This window comes from Cnephaeus nilssonii (assembly GCF_951640355.1).
Source record: "Cnephaeus nilssonii genome assembly, chromosome: 3".
In the NCBI taxonomy this organism is placed as follows: domain Eukaryota; kingdom Metazoa; phylum Chordata; class Mammalia; order Chiroptera; family Vespertilionidae; genus Cnephaeus; species Cnephaeus nilssonii.
Genome location: NC_137074.1, coordinates 25,318,114 through 25,329,535, shown reverse-complemented (window position 1 = coordinate 25,329,535; position 11,422 = coordinate 25,318,114). Strand labels below are relative to the sequence as shown.

The 11,422-nt window shown below is 36.8% G+C and overlaps 1 pseudogene across 1 annotated transcript; it reads left to right on the top strand.

Moving 5' to 3' along the window:
- The first annotated feature begins 6,492 nt into the window (after window positions 1-6,492).
- On the top strand, window positions 6,493-9,800 carry LOC307097275 (small ribosomal subunit protein eS1-like; annotated as a pseudogene). The gene is made up of 2 exons: window positions 6,493-6,542; window positions 9,232-9,800. The product of its transcript is annotated as a small ribosomal subunit protein eS1-like (transcript).
- The last annotated feature ends 1,622 nt before the right edge of the window (window positions 9,801-11,422 follow it).

Genomic DNA, 11,422 nt, shown 5'->3' with positions numbered 1-11,422 from the left:
GAAGGACTTCCAGTTGGTTGAGCTTCCCAGTCATTGTGGATGTGACAGACCCAGGGTTTTTATATATTTGGATACTGGTATACATATTATTTAATTATTTATTTTATTTACATTACATTCATTTTATTTTTATATTCTGTTTTATTTTATTATAAAATATATAAGTATACTGTACAACATATGTTATATATTATTACGATAAATACAAACAACAAAGAGTTGATGAAAGTTGTATTACAGTAAAGCTCAATTGCAATGAAGTTTAAAATTTTAGCATCATAATGACTAGGCACTCTGTGCTATGGACTGAATGTTTCCCCAAAATCCATATGTTGAAATCCTAATCCCCAATGTGTTGCTGTCTGGAGGTGGGGCCTTTGGAAGGTAAATAGGTCATGAGGATGGAGCCCCCATGTGGGATCGGTGCCCTTTAAAAAGAGTCAGGAGAGAGACTATCGATCTCTCTCTCACACACACACACACACATAGGCGAATACAGCAAGGCCTTCATTGGCAAATCAGGACAAGGGCTTTCACCAGAAGCTGACCATGCTGGCACCCTCTATGTCTGCATAACTGGAGACCTCCAGCCTCAGAACTGTGAGAAATAAATTCCTGTCCCTTAAGCCACCCAGTCTATAGTTCTGTTATCTCAGCTCAAACTAAGACACTCTGTCAAAAGTCAAGGAGCAAAAACATACTGTGGAGTCACCGAAATAGCCCTTTCAAAGACAGATGTAGTTCTTGAATTTTATTATTAGTCCTATTATTTATTATTTTATGAAGGTCTTTAACGACCTTCTAGATCTTATTGACTCTTACTGTAAGTAATTCTAACTTTAGGAATTTTAGCAATTTTTAAAAATTGTTGCCTTAGGTATCAATCTAAGAGCACAACTCAGTTCTTTGTGTATAATAAACACTAAATAGTGTTGGCTAATTCCAACGAAATCCTCTCATTCTTCCTGTGCTACAAGAAATAAATGGTATATCATTCTTAACCAAGTGATTAAGCTTCCTCCAGCAATAAGACCTACTCAAGGCCATTGATCATCAATATGATAGAGAGGGGCTGATAAAAGCAGTGTTCCTCCCAGAGCTGGTGTTAGTCTTATATGAGCCATCAGGTAGGGGACAAGCTACATGTGCTAACCAGCTTCTCTCTGACAGCAGTCCTAGCACCAAAAATATGTTTATATAAAGTTTTATTCCAAACCCCATGGACCACTTAATTCTATCCACATTTAGGACACCTCACCTCCTTGGTCACTTGTCAAAATTTTAGCCACTTCTATTGCCTAACTTGCTTCTGCTCTTACACAACATACCTTTTCTTTTCTCTTGTGATATTGTCTATCCCTACCCTACCACCAATATTCCTTCAGAATATTTCTAGGCGGCTTTCTACGGTCCCAAGTTTCCTCAAATCTTTCGTTCTTTCTTTTTTATACAATATTCTCACTCTCTTTTCCCTGCCAGGAACCTTGATTCTCCCTGAGGACCTAGCATCCATTATAGCATTTTCTAATGCTCATTACTCCACCAACCTCAAGTTCCCAGTGTCTCACTCAGCACATGAAAGGGTCAGGAAATAAGAGCAGACAAATCAGAATTCTTCTCACAATGTCATTCATCCTTTTCAATCTCATGAAAAATCCCCTCATTTTTTATTCATACTGGCCAGCTATATATTTCCTGGTGTTAGCAGCCAGGTCAAAAATTCTTCCTTTCCTGAGACCTTTTGCTCTTGGCACAAAATCTTCACCTACATTCTAATTCTATTCATTGCCATCAATGACCCATCAGTCATGATTTCCTCTTATTTAAGCGCCCAAGGTCACAGATATAGCATATAAAAGATTAGAAGACTTTGCAAAAACTTCTATGTGCTTAAATGGAGAAAGTAAGTTGTCTATTACTTTTCTCTTACAGTTCCCTGATTTCTCTTGTCCTTTGTATTTATTTTCCTTGATTCCTTAAATTATTTATGTGATTTTTCTCTTAACATTGTGTTCTTTGTCCATATTTTTATAAAGAGTAGTAAGCAAGACCAGGCTTAATGTTCTTTAGGTTTCCTTTCTTTCATCACTCTACCTTCCAAAAATCATTGCAAAAGAGAATTTGAGGCAGTGCTAATATCAAGTTTGATAACAGGATAAAAAAGCAAAGCATTTAGAACAAAGTAAAAATAGAAATCGAATAGTAAAAAAAATTGTAAAGGAACAAACGCTCCTGTACACATTTTCATCTGGGGCCAAAATTTGGTTCTGCACTCTCAGTGGTGAAAGCAAATGGTGAAGAGTAACCTCAATGACACCATGAGTTCATTTATTCAGCAGAAATGCATCTTTTGCTGGTAATAAAGTGTGGGCGACATTTCTCTTGTGGGTATTCATTACATATTATCCAGTGTCCTCAACAGCACCTGGAATGCAACTATTATATAAAATTTACAAAGTTCTATCTTAAAGCTTTGCTGGCTGAAAACTGAGAAAGTAGAGCTATTCAGTGAAAGCAATTCAGAAGGCATTCAATATAAAATGATAAGATATATAAATCTCTTTGGTCAAGTGTGATTCAGGATACATTTCAAACTGGAAAACCCACAGAACACCTGTTACCAACCACCTATTGAAAGCAAAACAAACAATCAACAAAAAACATATACACACTTTAACAGCTGATAGCTCGATTTTGAAAATGAAATGTATTTTAATAAACATTGCCTTTATAATTAATCAATGTGTGTGGACATTTTTTGGTACACCCTGTCTATATAATTTCAAGCACTGAAAATTCTAAAATCTCAAAAACTCCAAAATAAAACCTGGTTCAACCCTGGTCTATGAAATAAATTGGCCTATTTGTGTTCTTGCCTATAACAATTAAATGCTGAAGCATTTCACTTATGATCATCTTGATTCGAAAATATTTGATCACAAAACATCCTCCTTTGTTTCTGACAGTTATTCCATGTCAAGCTACATTAAATGTTCAATACAACTATGAATATGTTTTCTGTTTCTTCGATTATTTTCTTCCATGCTTATCCATCCATTGTGCTAATTATTGTATGCAGGATTCCTCTTGTTCTCTGAACAAATGCTGAATATGTTTAAATCATGCATGTACTCACCTTAGCTTTACCACCATTGTACCCATCAAACCAGGTATTTTAAAGAGGAGCTTGCTTCTATCTATTGCCACATACAAATATCCCCAAACTTAGTAACAAAAACTATTATATTATGTTACAGGAATAGAAAGAGGGCATAGTGTGGATGGCTTGCCACTGCTACACAATGTCAGGGGCCTCAGGTGGGACAGGAGTGGGAGGGGGGAAGAATGACTAAATGGCTGAGGGCAGGAATAAGATAGGCTTCTTCTCTCACCTGTCTGGCTGGGGTGACCCAACTTGCCAACATTTGACTTAATCACAGCAAGATCCTGAGTGGTTTGACTGTCTGCATGGTGGCTCAGGGTTCCAAGAATGAGTATTCCAGAAAATGGAGTAGAAGCTGCACGGTCCCTGTGACCTAACCTTGAGACATCCCACAGCATCATTTTAAAAAATATTTTTATTGAATTCAGAGAGGAAGGGAGAGGGAGAGAGAGATAGAAAGATCAATGATGAGAGAGAATCATTGATTGGCTGCCTCTTGCACACCCCCTACTAGGAATTGAGCCCACAACCCAGGCATGTGCCCTCGACTAGAATGAACCTGGGATCATTCAATCCATAGGCCGGTGCTCTATCCACTGAGCCAAACCAGCTAAGGATATAAAGTATTTTTTAAATACAGGCAATAAAACGAAAAACTATGTATACAACATCTAGCCTTTTAAAATCTTAACATATTTATTTTTCAATTTGCTTTAGAGATAATTTTTAAAACCCTAAAACATAATAGACAGAATCGAGGCACCTTATGTAAAATTTTAACCCCCTCTTGCCTTCCTAGAATTAATGACTACAATTTATTTGAAGTCCATTAGGCATATTTTTAAAAACCTATTATTAAATATGCATACAGCTATAAAAAATATGTAGTAATGCTTTGTATTGTTTTGAATTTCCTATACACAGAAACAGATTGAGCATTTTCTCTATACCCAATACTCTTCTAAACATTTCACGTTTTCAATTTAAATTAAAAAAGTAATGTCCTATGAATAGAAAATATCACACACACACACACACACACACACACACACACACACACACACACACTCTACTACAGATGAGAAAAATAAATTAGGCAAAGAGACATTTGCAAAGAACTGTGAAGGTCTGAGATTTCACCTTTCTTAAAAGCTAACAAGTTAGCCTGCCAAAGATTCACAGATACATGGAGAAGACAGGAGACTCCTGGGTAAGACGGTTTATTGCTCATAGTAATAGTAGTACCCAGCATATTAGCACTGGCTCCCTAAATCCAGTTCCCACAGGGCTTCACAAGGAGGGTCAGATAATACCTGCACATGCAGTAGATTTGGTCTACAAGAGGAACAGTGAGCTAAGGAAACCATTACTAATATTCTGTAAGCATGCCTGCCCCTGGCTCCTGAGGAAGACACGGTATCTTCAAAGGCTGTTTACTATACAAGTATCCTTGAAAAGATGGTTCTAAGCCAAGTGCTTCCCTCACAAGATCTGCAGATATGCAGCAGACCCACTGAGAGTTGCTTGCCAGGTAGATAAAGGAGCTTGCTCCAGGCACAAAACTATAAGGTTGTAACAGGTTTGAAACACTAGAGACTGATGCCCTGGCCCAGGCTCTTGACTACAATGTTATCAGCAAATAAGAATTCCTGATTTTAAATCAGTGCCCAATATTGGAATATCTTTTTTTATTTTAATCTAGTAAGATTAGTGATGAGTTGGAGCAAAATATGTTTAATGGCCATTTGGTTTTCCTTTATGTGCCCTTCCTGATTCACTCACTGCTTAGCAATTTACTGCTATTTACTTTTTTTTTTTTTTTGTCCTTAACTGACATATAGAAATTTTTGTAAATTCTGGACAGCAAAACCACCTTGTTTGTGTGCTTTGGAAAAATTGTTTCCTTTTCTGTGGCTTGCCCCTTTGTTTATAGGATCTTGTGTTTCATAAATAAAAATAAGTGTAAAAGCATTGTATTAATTGTAAGCAAATTAATGTTTTCCTTTATGACTTGTGCTTTTTCTTTCTATAGAATTTATCCCTTCAAAGTATTTTCTTTTGTCCAGTCTATAAAGTTATCTTTTAGATGTTTCTTCTAAATACATACTTTTTGTTTCCTTTTTAAAAGGTAGGTCTCCAGTCTTCAATGACTTTTGGTCAGGGATGACTGTTTTGTTGTGGTAAACATCAAAATGCCTAAATATCTACTTAAAATTATTCTAAATTTCATACACCATGAATGACAACTTATGTCTGATAGCAGCTGTCAGTCATGATTCAAAAATAGAAAAGAAGAAAAAGAAAGAGGACCTCTAAGCCTCAAACAGTGTTTCTAACACATTTTTTATTATTTGTGAGCTGTTAAGAACATATCCCAAGGGAATAGTAAGAGTGTTTATTCAGTATAAAAAGTTAGATAAAAGTAAATAGTTATAATGTATAGTTTTATTATTCATTTTATATATAGTTTTATTATTCAAGTTATACATATGTGGTAATCTTTCAAAACAAACAAAAAATAAAGCTAAACCTCTAGAAACTCCATTCAAATGTTAAAATAAGTGTCAGAGTTCTAGTGTAATACAGATTGTAAATACCACGTTTTTTCTATACCCATACTATTTGATCTTTTCATCAAAAGAAATTCATAGCAATTCCATAGTTAAAAATTAAAAATTTATCTATCACTAGACCTTTAAGCTTTTATTCTCACAAATTTATAACATAGGAAAGGCGACATCATACATGGTAACATTTTTATTTGTTTTGACTTGACTTAATTTTACATTTCAGGACTGCATGCCATTCTTTGCTTTTTCTTATAAGCTAGCCAATCATCTGAATTGAATGTGAATGCTTATAAAGCAGCAGAAACCAACTAATTATGGCTCAATTTGGCTATATGTGACATAATATCATTCCTGTACTATTTCTCTTATGGAATGTCATACTAGCTTAAGCTGTTACTTTTTAGAAGGAAAGAAAAATTATGACCATCTTATAAAAATAACCTGGAATTAGAGCCACTATGTTTGAAGTGCCTTGAATTTTCAAATTTAAGAATAGCATTAAGAGTATACTATTATTTTGAATCTGTAAAAATAGACAATTTATATCTGCCTATAGAAATTATAAATTTTGTTTTATTTTCATGTGTTTTGGTATTTTTCTAGATTTTTCTACAGTTATTAATATTATTTTAGTAAGACAATATTATTAATGGAAGAAATATGTTTGGTTTGATAAATAATTGTTGATAAATTTATTCATTATCTCTGCCAAATATTTACATAGAGTTAAACTTAAACAATAAGGGAGTTAAAGGCACCATGTCCTTTGCAGTAAAAAATCCACATGTAACTTCTGACTTCCCCAAAACGTAACTACTCAACACCCTTGGTATAGCAGGAAACTGGTTCTAGGACCCCCATGGATAAGGAAAATCCACAGATGCTCAAATCCCTTATGTAAAATGGTGCAGTACAAGACAGGCAGTAGTCCCTCCACATCCACAATTGGTTGGATCTGTGGACTCAAAACTAGATATATAGAGGGCAGACTGTTTGTTAATTGAAAATAATTCACAGTGTTCAAGGGTCAACTTTACTCTGACAATTTCATGATAGGAAGAATATAGAAGACGTGTTATGTAAATTTAATTTTCAGGATGAAAGATGTAAAGAAAGTGTTAAAACTCTAACAAAAATCATAAATAAATATTTTAGCAATGGAAAGATATAACATTCGATAGAGATATGATTTAACATAGAAAAAAATAGCAATTCCTCCAAGTTTATCTACAAATTCAATACTGTCACAATAAAAATTTTGGCGGGAACACACATTGCTCCTTGTAAAAAAAACACGAAAAAAGTACATAAAGAGCTAATTCGACTTTAAAAATAAAAATAATAATAGAGACACATTCTTTATATCAGATAGTAAGCCATAATGCAAAGACCAATTAATGGATATAGTGTGAAATATCACGCAGAGAAACAAATGGAACAGGATATAGAATTTTAATTGATATGTAGTTGATATATTTGAAATTATGGTAATGATGATAACACAGAGCAATGGGAAATTATAGATTGCTTAGCATTGTTATTGGGAGAACTAAGATTCCCTACAGCAAATAGTCTTTAATAGACATAGTATACAAAAAATTAAACATGGATTAAAGCATGTAAGCTTTTATAGAAAAACTAGAGGCCCGGTGCATAAAATTCGTGCACGGAGGGGGGTTGTCCCTCAGCCCAGCCTGTACCCTCGCCAATATGGGACCCCTTGAGGGATGTCTGACTGCCCGTTTAGGCCCGATCCCACGGGACATCCCTCTCACAATCTAGGACTGCTGGCTCCCAACTGCTTGCCTGCCTGCCTTCCTGATTGCCCCTAACCGCTTCTGCCTGCCAGCCTATCACCCCCTAACCACTCTGCTGCCAGCCTGTTTGCCCCCAACTTCCCTCCTCTGCCGGCCTGGTCACCCCTAACTGCCCTCTCCTGCAGGGTTGATCACCTCCAACTGCCCTCCCTTGCAGGCCTGGTCCCTCTCGACTGCCCTCCCTTGCAGGCCTGGTCCTTCTCAACTGCCCTCCCGTGCAGGCCGGGTGCCTCCCAACTGCCCTCTCCTGTTGGCCATCTTGTGGTGGCCATCGTGTGTTCACATGGGGGCAGGATCTTTGACCACATGGGGGCAGCTATATTATGTGTTGCAGTGATGATCAATCTGCATATTACTCTTTTATTAGATAGAATAGAGGCCTGGTACAGGGGTGGGGGCCAGCTGGTTTGCCCTGAAGGGCATCCCGGATCAGGTGGGGGTTCCCTTGAGGTGTGGGGCGGCCTGAGTGAGGGGCCTGTGGTGGTTTGCAGGCCGGCCACGCCCCCTGGCAACCCAAGCAGAGGCCCTGGTATCTGGGATTTATTTTCCTTCTATAATTGAAACTTTGTAGCCTGGAGCGGAGCCAAGCCTGGGGCTCCCTCCAAGGCCGGCAGCCATTTGTGTTGGGGTTATAATTGAAACTTTGTTGCCTTAAGCAGGTGGGCCTGGCCAAGGTGTTCGGAAAGCTTTGCTTCCCCTGTTGCCAGCGGCAACCCTGGCCTGCTCTCTCAAGCTCCATTCTGCCGCTGTTTGTTTGAATTTGTTTACTTTCTATAATTGAAACTTTGTAGCTTAAGTGGAGGCTTAGGCCTGGCAAGGGCAGGCGGAAAGCTTGGCTTCCTCTGTTACCTAGGAAACCTTGCTCTCTGTGGCTGTAGCCATCTTGGTTTGGGTTAATTTGCATACTAGCTCTGATTGGATGGTGGGCGTGGCTTGTGGGTGTGTCGGAGGTATGTTCAATTTGCATATTTGTCTATTATTAGATAGGATAAGGCAAAATAGTAGAAGAACTTCATCTAGGGGTAGGATAGATTTATTTTCAAAGATCCCCAAAGCACAAAATGTGTGGGAAAAATAAGGATTTGAATCAATATTAAGGATTTCTGTTTTAACTACAAAGTTTAAATTTTTTTAAAGAAGAGCTCACAAGCACTATATCCCATGTGTTTGTGCATATTGCAAAATATGACTATTGCCAAGAACTTTTGTAGAATTTGTGTCACTGCCTTCTCACATCAAATGCTATTATAGAGATTTTCCCTTCCTGTATGTGATTTTTGGCCCAAATGCCCCCAAGAAATCTTTAAAGTCCAAAAATATTAACCAGGTATGAATCAGTGTCGCATGCACCTGGATCAACTTTTTATAAGACTCGGTCTGAGGAAAGCTTTCTTCTGTAACCTTTAATATACTTTTCCATCTTTCCTTCAGGAACTCCATTATGTTTACTAAAATCTCCTTTCTCTTCCATAGTTACCATTTCCCCAAATTCATTTTGCTTGATTTTCTCATGCCTATCCTACACATTCCTGTTTTCAACATTGTCTTTTTTATTTTAATTCTAGCATGACTTTATTACTGTTTTTCTGTTTATTCTAACAGATCCCACTTTCATCTCTTTCTAGGCCATATCACCTCTTCTTATAGTTCTTATCACAAGGAAATGATGTCTGATTCACAGAACAGATGAAGTTGCATTTAGAAAATTTAATATAATTACTGAGGATGTCCAAAGCAAAAACTGTCTGACTAATTTCCCTGGCATGGATCTTACCCATGAAAAAAATGGTCCAAGGACCAAAAAAATGGCAGACCACGATTGAAGCACATGTTGATGTCAAAACTACTGATGATTATTTGCTTTGTCTATTCTGTGTTGGTTTCACTAAAACACACAACAATCAGATTCAGAAGGCCTCTTATGCGCAGCAGCAACAGGCCTGCCAAATTTGGAAGGAGATGATGAAAATCAGGACCCAAGAGGTGCAGACAAATGACTTGAAAGAAGTGGTCAATAAATTGATTCCTGCTAGCATTGGAAAAGATATAGAAAAGACTTGACAATCCATTTATTCATTCCATGATGTCTGTGTAAGAAAAGTCAAATGCTGAAGAAGCCCAAGTTTGAATTAGGAAAACTCCTGGAGATTAATAGTGAAGGTAGCAGTTTTGAAAAGCTACTGAGGATGAGACAGGGACTAAGTTGAATAAACTGATGGATATGAGCCTCTAGTCCAAGAATTTGTTTAAAATTCAGACTTTTAATGGTGACAAATTGTTTTTGTGGAAAAAAAATAAATTAGGTTGGGCCCACCCTAATTTAATACGACTGATGTCCTTATGAGGAGAAGAGACAGACAGAGACAGACAGAGAGAATACCATGTTATAACAGAGGCACAGACTGAAGTGATGTGTATACAAAGCTTGGCAGCAATAGTGGAAGCTAAGAGACAGACATGGAACAATTCCTCAGCTGGGGCTTTCAGAGAGATTTGGACTTCTAGCCTCAATAACTATAAGATAATAAATTTACTATTGTTTAAAGTCATCAGACTTGCCTATTTTTTTTTTGACAGCCCCAGACAATTAATACAGAGAGGATCATGATTACTTTGTTTAGAGAACTGCCAACTTGCAATCAATATTTATGGTTTGCCAAAGCTATATATGCTTCATTTGCTTTGTAATGCCTCAATAATAGGAAATTACTCATGAATCATTTTATAAATAACTATTAAAAATAAATCAATATTTGTGTATATTAGATTGAAGATACAATCAAATGTCACTTAAAATAAAACCTGTAGAGACATAAACTCATATTTCATTTATTGTTGCTAGGTGAATGTATATTACATTTTAGTGCCACTTGCCAAAAATATTTAAATGTTTTCTTAAGCAGGCAACATGTTATTACAGAAACCCATTTCCACTGAAGGGGGATTCGGAGGAAGGATATAGGGGTTTTGCACAGAACTTGAGAACAGGAAGTAAAGCTGAGTCTTCCATGGAAAGAGACCTGGGAAGTAGACAGACAGTAACCACAGCATCTATTTCCACTTAATTTCCCCCTCTCTTCTCAGAGGTTGAATGGTCGGTCATTTCTGCTTTTCTCTGCTCACCTTCTTTACTTTTACAGGTTAGATTTCTCTGCTGATTCAGCCATTTGTACATTGTCCTAATGTCCACCCCAAAACGGCCATCTCAGCTCCTGAATCTACTTGCTCTTACAGGTCCTGTGCCTGGAACTTAGTGTGTATGCTTTACAACACAATTCTTGGCCTGGCTTAAGATAGACATTTGTCCCAGATCCTATAAACTAAGGCCAAAGGATTGAGTTTATGTGAAACTCACGGCTGCACACTTAAGGATTATGGAAAGGGCAGAGTTTTTAACAAAGAGGTGTGAGAACAAGAATGCAGTTTCTAACACAAAATTTTAAAGCATTATAGATTTCATATTGTTATTGTTTAATTAAAAGCTCATTGGGATAAACTTGTTATACTTCATTTTGTTTTTATTTAACTTTAAATTTAAGTATCAAAATCTAGGTAATGCTTCAAAACTGTTTGAATTGATAACTATAGTTACATAATATAGTGAGAAAAATAATTAAGAGTTGAATTCAGAAAACCTAGAGACCAAGCCCACCGCCACTCACTAGTCACAAGGTCCTGGGAAAGTCTTGTAACCTCTCTCACCTTCACACTTCTTATTTGTAATATCTAAATAAAAATACATGCTGAATAGGACACCGTATTACTTTGTTGTAATCCCCATAACAGCTTATATACTGTATAGTCTGCAATTGGTAAGTGTTTGGATGTCATCTGTTCATTGGCCAATGCCCATCCTATATAATAAAAGGCTA